The 12,677-nt window shown below is 38.0% G+C and overlaps 1 long non-coding RNA gene across 1 annotated transcript; it reads right to left on the bottom strand.

Annotated features, from left to right (window-relative positions):
• Positions 1 to 877: 877 nt before the first annotated feature.
• On the bottom strand, positions 878 to 10,258 carry LOC128314222 (uncharacterized). The gene is made up of 3 exons (XR_008295713.1): positions 10,023 to 10,258; positions 3,619 to 4,037; positions 878 to 1,637 (listed from the first exon to the last, which is right to left on the bottom strand). It is a non-coding gene; the product is annotated as an uncharacterized LOC128314222 (long non-coding RNA).
• Positions 10,259 to 12,677: the final 2,419 nt, after the last annotated feature.

Genomic DNA, 12,677 nt, shown 5'->3' with positions numbered 1-12,677 from the left:
CATTAAAAAATAAATAAAACTCCCACCAGATTAAAAAGTTTAAAAGTCAGGGGCACCTGGGTGGCTCAGTCAGTTAAGTGTTGGACTCTTGCTTTCAGCACAAGTCATAATCTCATGGCTCATGGGTTTGAGCCCCACATGAGGTTCTGGGCTGACAGTGAGGAACCTGGTTAGGATTCTCTCTCCTTCTGTCTCTGCCCCTCCCCTGCCTCAAAAAAATAGTAAAAAAATTTTTTAAATAAAAACAATTTAGCATTACCTGATAAAACTCTTGCACAAATGGACCAGGAAATATGTATAAAATGTCCATAACAATACAGTTCTTAAGAGGAAAAAAACTAGAAACAACTCATTTGAAGGTGAGAGGTGGAAACTGAAGGGGTCAAGAATGACTTGTCCAGGCTGGGCTGGGGCAGCTGGGTGCACAGTGTTGCCTAGCCACCTGCTTTCCCTGCAGGTCCCACAAGAGTCCATTTGCTTTTTGGTTTTGAAGTGCTCTTGGTTGCTGTCTGCAACTGCTCAAAAATCACTCTACCTGCTTGTGCCTCAAAAACATTAAGGGCATTTTTATTGCTCCAGTGATTTCTCTGTTGCCTTTCAAAAAAGCCAAGAAATGCCGGAAATGTTGTGGAGGTAATTCCCCTCCAATGCCAGAGGACTCCATTACTGGCCCTCACTCTGCCCAGCCTCCAAATGTCCTCAGGTGTAATGGCCTTTAATTCCAAGTGCAGCCTGAAGGACTGCCCCATCACACAGCAGCCAGTTTTTCTATGATTATGCCCTGTCTCCCACCATGAAACTTCCCTCACTCATCACCCCGCCCCCTTCCCTTATTGCAGCTAGAGTTAAAAGCAGCCACCTGCTGCCCCATGGGATTTAACTACTTTACTCTTTCATGCCTTCTTACATGTGTGGGTTACATATGCAGCTTGGTACTTAGATCTATATGCCTGTCTACAGTATTATGAATATGAATGGATTGAATCATCTGCTATTGAATACACTGGCTTATAAGGTGTCACTTCCATAGGTCATTTTGTTTTCCATGTTGATCAAGCCTGAAGGATTAATGGGAAGGAATGCTATATTGAAATGCCTTACAAGAAACTGCTTAAGGTGATGAAACCATACACAAGACTTCAACATGACTACTTACACATCGCCTTGTATGAGGCAATCACACTGTCATTCCTAAAAAAACAGTTCCCTATTAACCTTGCTTATACTAAGCAATAGTTAGTGCTGAAAATAGCTTTAACAAAGAGGGTACAGACTATGCCATGTGCTCTGAAACAGACTTTTACAGCCAAAGACTACATGTAAGGGTAAAACATGGTAGTCTGCTCAGCATAATCCATGATGGGGATCAACTTTTTTGTTGAGAAGTTATACCAAAATCTTGGCCAAATGTGCCCAGGTATTTTACAGTCTCACCTGAGAAGTCTTTCAAGATTATCAGAGATTTCTTGTGATAACTCAAAGTACTACTAGTCCCATCTCAAAACCTTGAGGGAAACAGTAGATCTTTTCTGGCCATGAAGAGTAGTATGAGGGGACTCTCCCAGCATTTCTATACCCAGCACTTGTGACAACATGGAGATGGTAAAGTCTTCTGTTCATAAAGGGAGAGAAGAGCCCTGTATGCCAAGGGTCATAGTCATTTAAAATGCATGGTTTTGTTCTTTTCAGTTTCTTGATACACACATTTCTATGATGACACCTATTTTCTTAAGCTAAATCAGTCTCGAGATGATCAGTGGCCCCTCTGAGTGCACAGCCTCTTTTTCTGCTGCTGCTCTTAATGGTAGGTAAATCATTCTTGCAAATAAAATTGATATTACTAAATTTTAACACATAGAATACATTATGAATATCCTATGAGTGATGTTCTAAGAAATAACAAGTTTTGAAACCCAAATAAGTCCTTAAATTGGCAATACCAACACATGATTCTGTGTAGTGCTATTAAACTTACTAAGATATCCAAATGTTATACTATTCAAACACTCCCCAATAATATTGACTGATGTTTTCCAACAGTTGAATATTATCTACAGACTATAGTTTTTTTTCTTCTTTTTAAGTTATTTCATTTTATTTTATTTTATTTTATTTTATTTTATTTTATTTTATTTTATTTTTGAGAGAGCAAGAGTGAGAGAGGGTCAGAGAGAAAGAGAGAGAGAGGTGCAAGAAAATCCCAAGCAGCCTCAGCACTGTCAGCAAGGAGATTTGGAGCTTGATCTCACAAGAACCGTGAGATCATGACCTGAGTAGAAATCAAGAGTCCAATGCTTAATCGACACCCCCAGACTATAGTTTTTTATAAATATTTTACAAAAAAAATGCAAAGAGAATAAGATGTGAAAATTGTCATAGAATATTTAAGTATGAAATTAGAAATTGATCTCAAATCCAAATTGGCAAAAGTAATATTGATTTCAATGGCAATACCAAAATAGGGAAAAACAAATTATTTTTAACATTAAAAAAGGAAATGAGTTTAAATGAAGCAGCACAAACCCTGATATCCAACTTGGAGATGCTTTTGGATGCACCCTTAAATATTCCTACCAATACTGATGTAAAATGAAAGAAATTTCTCTACATCTGAAATATTTGTCATAAAACAGAGATCAAAACTACTGGAAAGGACAATTCATGTGTAGTGTGCTTTAAAATTTTTATTTTAGGATGACAGCTTTTAAATATTAAATATTTGTAGTATCTTTCAAACTGTTAGAGGGGTTTTTTTTGGGCCTTTATTTGGTGCCAATGGTCCCTTTCTACTATCAAATGTTTATATCAAGAAAACATTGTTCTGTGTGTTATTGAAATGTATAATCTGTTAATAATATATCAGTTTATATAAAACAGTCATTTATTACATGGGGTATATTTTCTGTATAGAAAACCTCTATATATATAACACCATCACAGAAATTCACTATTTGTTATTATGGTTGCTTATTATTTTTAACCTTATAAATAAACTGTGAAAAAGTACAATATAAGGTTTGGCTTTGGGAATTCCTGGAAATCCCCAGGGATTCTAACTTCTCATTCTTTAATTCTAAATACTCACATCTGTCATGAATTTGGAAATTCTATTTCCTGTACATTTTAAAATAGAAACTGTATATATTTAAGGTGTAAAACATGATGATTTGACCTACATCTATATGGTGAAATGATTACTACAGTCTAGCTAATGAATGTATCTCCTTTTCATAGTCTCCATGATTTTGTTTGTGGTGAAAGAATCTGAAATCTATTCTTTTAGAAAATTTGCAGTATTCAGTACAATATTATTAACTATAGTCACCGTGCTATACATTAGATCGCTAGACTTATTCTTCCTATATAACTACAACTTTATGTCCTTTAATCAAAATCTCCCCATTACCTCTCACTCCTTGACCCTAGTAATCACTATTCTACTCTCTGTATTATATTCATTTGACTTTTTTAGATTCCACATATCGGTGAGATCACATAGTTTCTTCCTTTCTGTATCTGCCTTATTTCACTTAGCAAAACACCCTCCAGTTTCATTCATGTTGTCACAAAGGGTAAGATCTTTTTTCTTTAAGGTTGAAAAATATTCTATATACATACCACAGTTTCTTTGTCCATTCATCCATCAACATATGTTTAGGTTGTTTCCATATGTTGGCTACTGCAAATAATGCTGCAATGAACATGAGAGCACAGATACCTCTCTAAGGTGCTGATTTCAGTTCTGTTGAGTATCCAGACAGGAGATTGCTGGATTATATGGTAGTTCTATTTTTAGTTTTTGAGGAACCTCCATGCTGTTTTCCATAATAGCTGTACCAATTCACATTGCCACCAACTGTGCACAAGGGTTCCCTTTTCTCCACATTCTCAACAACACTTCCCAGCTCTTCTCTTTGTGATGACAGCCATTCTAACAGGTGCAAGGTGATATCTCATTGTGGTTTTCACTTCCTTTTCCCAGATGATTAGTGATGTTGAGCACCTTTTCATGTACTTGTTGGCCATTTGTATGCCTTCTGTGGAAAAAATATCTGTTCAGTTCCTTTGCCATGTTTTAATTGGGTTGTTTGTTTTTTGATATTGAGTTGTAGGAGTCTCTTATATAGTTCAGATGTTAACCCCTTGTCAGATCTACAGTTTTTCCTGCTCATTTACTAATGCCACACAATGCATCAGAAAGTTTGCACAAGAGTCTAACCCATTTGTTCAGGTGAACTTTATTTGCATATGGGTATATAATAGGTGTATGGTCTTACTATATACTACCTATCTGAAGAATTCACTGGAATTGAAAAATTACTTTCTGAAAACTAGAATTTTCAGGAAATTCTTTCAAGTGGCCAAATATTAGTACTACTTAGTGATTATACAAAATAATTAATAACACATCATATTTCAATGTTTGAGATTTTGAAGAAGATAAAATTTTCTGATGAGTTTTTTTAACAGTTTAAGAAACTTTATTCATGAATTCCTCCATTATGATGTCATCGTCATGGATAACAACATGGATTCTGCTAGAAAGAAAAGCACATTCTTCATAGCAGATAAAGATGTGGTTTAAGAAATACTCTTGTTCAGGGGCGCCTGGGTGGCTCTGTCGGTTGAGCGTCTGACTTCAGTCCGTGGGTTCGAGCCCCGCGTCGGGCTCTGTGCTGACAGCTCAGAGCCTGGAGCCTGTTTCAGATTCTGTGTCTCCCTCTTTCTCTGACCCTCCCCTGTTCATGCTCTCTCTCTGTCTGAAAAATAAATAAATGTTAAAAAATTTTTTTTAAAGAAATACTCTTGTTCAAATTATAAACACATTTTCTCATAAAAACTAAAATGAAAAATTATTTAGCAAAGCAGATGAGTCCAGTTGATGAATCTACATAAGGCTAGGGGTGCTACTGAGTTAATATTTGTCACTGTGCACTGTAATTTATCATAACTTTATTGTAGCCCCCTTGCTAGTAGGATCTCAAGAACAGTGACTAACTGCTCTATAATAAATATTAAATAATAATAGTCTCTATATTAAAATTTATTCCTACCCCTCCATTTAGGGTGAGATTTCTATAACATGAAAAATATTATCTTATTCCAGATTCCCTAGAAAGCAGAGCCTGAGACAAGGATTGAGTTTTAGTTCTTCATTTGATAGCTGCAGTGCCAGGGAAGTTAGAGAGAGAAAAGGGATAAGCTGTGAGGATATAAAGCTGACTACTCAGTAGATATAACCACTGGGCCAGAGTCTCTAGACAGGCTAATACAGAGAAACTGTGGCTTGGGACCAGCCATGGGAAGCAGTAATGAGCAGTAATTCATCTACCCAGCTCCTTCCCATCTCTTATTTCCTTCTGTTAGTCAAAGTTTGCCCCAGTGGGGACTTAACCCATCTGAATTTTTCAGTTGCATCTTCTAGCCTCTTTGGCTGGTGCTCTAAAAATGAGATCCCATGCCCCACCACACAGCATCTCATCCATGATCTATAGGAGGGTGAAAAGACAAAAACTCAGGGTGGTGACTGATCAGTCTGGTTGTGCATCAGGCCCCAGTGACTGGCCACGTCCAGGTAATGGAGCCATGCAGCCCCAGAGGGGGAAGGCCAGAGCGGCAGCTGAAGCAGAACAAGCAGCTGAGGACCCGAATGTGACAGCATTGAGTCTTAGAAGGAGTATGAGATGTGCCTGATCTGAGTATTTCATATCAGTTTCAAGTATTGTCTTTGACAGAGTGTTACAGGCTAAAGTATCCCCCCACCAAAACTTGTATGTTGAAGTCCTAGCTCCCCCGAGCCCTCTCAGAATGTGACTGTATTTGGAAATAGGGTCTTTAAAGAGGTAATTAAGGTTAAATGAGGCCATTAGATGTGATCCAATATAACTAGTGTCCTAATAAGAAGAGGACATTAGGACACTGGCACACACAGAGAGAAGGCTATATGAATACAAAGGGAGAAGATGACCATATGCAAGTCAAGGAGAGAAGCCTCAGAAAAAACCAACTTGTTAGCACCTCGATTTGGTCTTCCAGCTTCCAGGACTGTGAGAAAACAAACCTCTATTGTGTAAGCCACTGTCTATTGTATTTTGTATGACAGCTCTAACAAACTAATACACACAGATCAGAAATCAGCCATATCAAGTTCCACCCTGCCTTTCTTCCGAGTCTGTCACTTGTTTACATTCCCTTGAGGCCAATTCCTAGAGTAGTCAAATTATTAACTCTCTGAATCTACCAGAATGAATGGGCCATCTTATTTTTTTTAATCAAAATGGGAGCCTCCAATAAAGTACTAGATGCTTTTGCTAGTAGAATGCAACAATATATTCAAATAGGCACTGTATGTTTTAATGAATAATTTATTTATTGCACTGGTATTAGCTCTACAATTATCTTACTACCCCTTACTGGGACATAGCAATAATTATTCATGTATTAGTGTACTGATTATTGAGATTGTGGAGCAACTTCAATCAAGTCAATAAAAGAAATAAATAAAATAATATAAGTTATATGTTCTTAAAAAAAACAACAACTAGAATTTGTAGAATCCACAGTGAAGCCTGATACAAAAACAAACTGGAAAAGCAAAATTGGCTAAAATACCAAACATTTACATGGCTGTGATGAATGTCAACGTCAAACAATTATTGGTTTATTCAGTTCAGTTGATGCTTTGGGTGGTCAAAAAAATCATGTGAATTGAACAAAATATATGTAAAATAATCAAAGATGGGCGATCAAGGGAGGTTACTGTGCAGTGAACAAGAAAACAGCAAACCAAAACACCGTTTTATTTATACATTTTAACAGATGATGTAGTAATGCCCTACAAACTCTATTTAATTAGGCTCATTTACATGATAGCAAAATAAATAAGTATTGTTTTATGCTGTTTTATGTTATATTATATCTTCTCCCCCTTTCTCTATCTTTCAGCCATTTCTTCTTTTGGAAATTCCTGCACTATTTTTCTCATGTCTCACATTGTACATCTCATAATTGCATTTTATTTCTCCTCTGCCTGGGCAAGCTATTTTGAATCGTATCAACATTCATTTGAGTGCCTTTGTAGGAGGCACTGAGTTAGTGGGAGGAGAAAAATAAACCAAGCTAGTCCCTTATCCTCCAGGTATTTACTATCTAGAATGAACAAGCACTGAGAGGTTAGAACCAAATCTGTTTAACTTGTGTACAGTTCCTGCTAATACTAGAGCAGGAATTAAAGGTAAAGTCATTTGACCCCTTTTCCAGTGCCTTCTCACCACCTCCCACTACCACATAGCTGCCCTTCAACAGTAAAATGGATACATAAACTGGGGTAGAGTCATACAATGGATGAAGCAATGCGGATGAACATCTACAACCACATCCAACAATACGGATGAATTTTGCATACACAATGTTAAAAAAAGAAGCCAGACATCAAAGGGTGCCTACTGTATAATTCATGTATATAATGCATAAAAGCAGGCAGAACTATGGTGTTAGAAGTCAAGAACGTGGTTATTCTGGGGGTGAATTGTGGGAAGCAGTGACTAGTTAGGAGCATGAGGGGGTATATGTTCTGGAATGCTGGGGATGTTCTCTCTTGGTCTGAGTACTGGTTAAACAGGTGTGGTCAGTTTGTGAAAATTCATTGAGCTGTGCACTCACTTTTCTATATGGATTATACTGCCACACAAAGTTTTAAAAAATATTATCAAATTATGCCCAGCAATACAAAGTTTTTCTAATATTGATAATAGTTTCTAGCCCTAAGTTTTCTTGATTTTCATGGCAACAGATAAGAATAATATTTCTTCATGACAAATCTTGAAGACAGAGGAATTACTTCATTCGAAAATGTGTAAGAGGGTCTTGTAGCAAAGTCCCCTCTACAGATGGGCTGAAAGAGGAATCTGTGCAACATAATTGATCAAGTTTTGTATCCTCTGCCCATTCCAATTGATAAGCTAAAAGCCACAGGAAATTAGGATAAAAAAAACCAGTTAAGTGTATTTTGAAAGGCAGCAAAGGGCACTGTGGCAACAAGAACTCCAAGTATGATACTAGATGAACGAAGTACATGTGTTCTTAAATTATTTATATTTGATGAAGAAAAATTCTCTTTGAAAAACATTCACCTCTTCTGTGCTAGCACCCATAAAGCAAAAGAGATCTAATGGCCCCTCCACTAAGTGGGAAATGAACAACTTGTGAATATAAAAAAAAAAACCAAGTACCTTGTTTAACCTAGCTACACAAAAGAAATATACCTGGAGTCAATTGGGCCAAACAAGCTGTTTAAAAAAAAAAAAAGTCCCCTTAAGGAACAACACAACAAAAAGAGAAATCAATTGAATTTTACAAGCTAGAGGAGTGTGTTATACAATTTAAGAGCTATATTTAATTGGTAGGATTGAAAGTCTGCACTTTCCTTCCATATATCTATTGTATTTATTATATTAGCATATTGTATTTAAAAGCAATCCCATGGGTCCCAGTTGCAAAAACACAACAACAAGAAGAATGTCGAATTACATCAACCCAAAGTAAGCATCTTAAAGCCTGATTAGATACATACTAAATCATGACATGACAGATATAAAATGAATCCCTAGTCCATCCTTGATTTCAAACAAGGACTTATGAAAATGGTTCGGAATATAAAATTATGGAAAACATTACAGTACATCAAAGCAAAGCAAGTTTAATTAGGCTTAGTTTGATAATTGCTGAAAACAAAGAACCTGCCTCACAGCGTGGCTGGTGTAAAATCCAGCAGTAAGTCCAGTTGATCCAAATTAAAACCGCCCTATCTACCATCCCACATGAATCCTTTTATCTGAAGTCTACAGAGAACAAAGAATTACAATCCAGCTCAGAATGACAGAGGGCCCGTGGTTTTTTCATCAGGATTTGCTTTGGCTAAAACCTGACTATGTATGTTTTGCTTCTCTGTTTTAAAAATGTAACATACAAGGACTCTAAGGTAAAAGCCAAGAGACTAACCAGCACTAGCAAAAAGCTGGTAGCAAATCAGGGCATTTCTTCATCATACTTAGATCCGTAGAATCCATTTCCATGTTTCCCCACAAAGGTGTCACAGGGAAGAAAATTCATCACCTTGCAGCCAAATTCTTTTCTGAATGATTGATTCTCTAGATGCGGAATGTAGAAATGGATCTTTCAGGAGAATTATAAAACTTCCCCCAATAAGGAGATTAAAAACATCATGAAATTAATTGGGCCACACGGTTATTGCTATAGTAATTTTTCAGAGTGGAAAACTGTAACAGGAAATCTGGAAGCCTAAAAGGAAGTCAGAGGTGGAGGTGGAACGCCCTCGAATTTCCTGCCTTCCCTGCCTGGTTCAGGCCCTCATAACCTACCAGCAGGATGGTCACTGAGGTCTCCTCTCTGGTATCCCTGACATTGGGGCTCCTCTGGCCACCCATGTGCAATACCCTCCCCCAAATTCTTATTCTAATAAATAAATATACTTGTGTTGCCTGCCCACTTATAGAATTCCACTGAAATTTAAAAAATTCAATCTTCATATGAAAACTAGTCAACCTCACTCATAATAAAAATGCTAATGAAAGCAGCAATTAAATATCATTTTTAGTTATCAAATGGGCACAAATGTCAAACAAAAAATGATTAGGACTGTAAGAGAGTTACAGAAGAGGCACTTTTGTAAATACCTCTAGTGAAAGCATCAATTAGTATAGCCTTTTTGAAAATCAATCTGGCTATATAAAATCATGAGCATTAAAAGAGAAAAGAAGTCATATGCTTTGACCCTACTTCTAAGATTTTATCCTAGAAAGTAGTCAAAGTTATGAATGAAGATTTATGTAGAAAAACAGTGATGACAAGTTAAAATTTCCATCCTTAGCAGAAACAATGTAAAACTCCAACATTAAGAAAATAGTGGCCAGGAGGCCACCTCAGGACAGACTGGACACCTGTCTCAATCCATTTAGGCAGTAGAGTGAGTGGCTTGTAAACAAAAGAAATTTGTTTCTCACAGTTCTAGAGCCTGGGAAGTCCAAGATCAAAGTGCAAGCAGATTCTGTGTCTCATGAGAACCCACTTCCTGGTTCATAGCTGACCATCTTCCCACCGTGTCTTCACATGGTAGAAGGCATAAGGGAGCTGTCTGGGGTCTCCTCTATAAGGGCATGAATCCCATTCATGAGGACTCTACCCTCTTGACCAAATCATATCTCAAAGGCCTCACTTCCCAATATCATCACTTTGGGGGTTAGGATTTCATCATGTAACTTGGGGGTGGGGGGTAAGGGTGAGGTCACAAACATTCAATCTATAGCAACACCACAGGGCAGAACTCTGGGGAGAAGAAATTCTACATCTAGAATTAGCTGTGCATACATTGACTAGTGTCCAGAGTAAGAAAAGAAACGAAGCTGAGTACAAGCCATGAGTACAGCCATACATGAGCAGGAGGAAGTTGCCTCAGTTTGCAATACCCTGAAAAGTTGCTAATGCAGCATTCAAAATATATATTGACTTTTTAGTAATGTATATACATAGCAAAGAATTCAAGTAACGTAGAATATGCAAATGTGAAGTTTTAGCTCAAACACCACCACATGAAATAAATCATTATTAATGTATCTTTTTAAGGTTTTATTTATATTTGAGACAGAGAGAGAGGGAGAGTGTGCAAATGGGGGAGAGACAGAGAGAGAGGCAACAGAGGATCTGAAGCAGGCTCTGCACGGATAGCAGAGAGCCCAGTGTGGGGCTTGAACTCATGAATGGTGAGATTATGACTCAGCCGAAGGTAGACGCTTAACAAACTGAGCCACCCAGGTGCCCCATAATATTAAAGTGCACATCACCTCAGCAGCTCTCCATGTGTGCATAAACTGGATAGGGGCGCCTGGGTGGCTCAGGCGGTTAAGCATCCGTCTGGCTCCTGATTTGGGCTTAGGTCATGATCTCACTGTGGGTGGGCTTGAGCCCCACATCCAACTCTGCACTGACAGCACAGAACCTGCTTGGGATTCTCTCCCTCTCTCTCTGCCTCTCTCCTTCTCACACATATGTTCTCTCCCTTTCTCTCTCAAAATAAATAGACAAAAAATTTTAAATAAACTGGATATAAGAAATACTTTTATAAAATTAGGATCAAATATAAAGAAAATAATACACTTTTTCTTGTTTAAATGTTGCTCATCATTTTTTAAAAACTTTCTCTGGTGTTTTATTTTGTTTTGACTTTTTAACGTGGTCATTCATTCCATCAGGTACTGTAGGAGTAAGAGCTTATGATCTAGTTTTACTCTATCTTCTTTACAAAGGTGTCCCATACTTCTGCTTATGAAAAATCTTGATGCTGGCTCACACATCTCTAAACCACTAAAACTGATTAGTGTTTCTAACTCAAGAAACTTCCTTTATTAGGGACAAAGACAGGCTTATTTCTGTATCACATGTTGTCAGGGTTAAGACCAAAATAGAATCAGAGTTGAGAAAAGAGACCTATTCTTTTACTTAAGTCCATGTTTAACAACAACAATAACAGGGGCGCCTGGGTGGCTCAGTTGGTTGGGCGGCCGACTTCGGCTCAGGTCATGATCTTGCGGTCCGTGAGTTCTAGCCCCGTGTCGGGCTCTGTGCTGACAGCTCAGAGCCTGGAGCCTGCTTCATATACTGTGTCTCCCTCTCTCTGGCCCTCCCCTGTTCATGCTCTGTCTCTCCCTGTCTCAAAAATAAATAAACGTTTAAAAAAAAATTAAAAAAAAAACAACAATAACAAAGTGGCTACTAGATCTCTAAAGCAATAAATGTTGTCTGTTACTGGGGAGTCTGCCCAATCTGTTTTATAATGGCTCTTCAGGACCATTATTTAGAGTCCCCTGTTGCTCTGACCCCGCTTTAAGTGTCCCCGTATTATAAGCATCTGGAGTTACAAGATCTTGAAGTAATCATTCAATTAGTGTTTACTGAGTACCTACTACGTGCTCAATTCTGCACCTGCTGCTTTGGGAGAAAAACGAAAGTCAAGTCTCTGCCCTCACAGAACCTCCCAGTTGGGGAGATAAGGTGTGTTCCTTCAAAACAGGAACGTAACAGCTCAAAACAGGAGAGCAGTGCTCCACTCTGGCCTCCAACTGAGCCTGAGGTTTGATGAGATTGATTACATCCATGGGGAGGGCCCCAAGAGGTCATTTTGTCCAACTTCTCACACTGAAGCACTCATCATAAATGCCTGTTTGTTGAGTAGCCATTGCTGGTCGTTAACTGATACCTGCAAGTGACACTTTTAAAGTGGGAAATTATTGAGCTCTTTGTGTGTAAAAGGTTTCTGAACTACCCATTAGTCAACCAGTTCTCCCTCCGAAGCACATAAAACTGTCATTTTTGAGTCACACTGAGTAAACCACAAGCTACCTTGACTCACGGGGACAAAAATTAATTTATGTTGAACGAGAGGTTAGATATGCCCATCTCTGCTACCATGGTAGTTTTTCAAAAACTTAATGTGGACTTATCACTCGTGAGTTAAAAACCAATATTTTTTAACATAAATGTCAGCGAAGGCGGCAATCCAACCTAAAAGGAAGTGTGCAACCAACCGTGGGTTCAAAATCCACCTTTGCCATTTCCAGCTCTGTGACCTTGCACCAAAGGCTTCTCATCAGCAAAATAGGACT

Source organism: Acinonyx jubatus, chromosome B1 (assembly GCF_027475565.1).
Source record: "Acinonyx jubatus isolate Ajub_Pintada_27869175 chromosome B1, VMU_Ajub_asm_v1.0, whole genome shotgun sequence".
Lineage (NCBI taxonomy): Eukaryota > Metazoa > Chordata > Mammalia > Carnivora > Felidae > Acinonyx > Acinonyx jubatus.
This window is presented reverse-complemented; position numbering and strand designations above follow the sequence as displayed.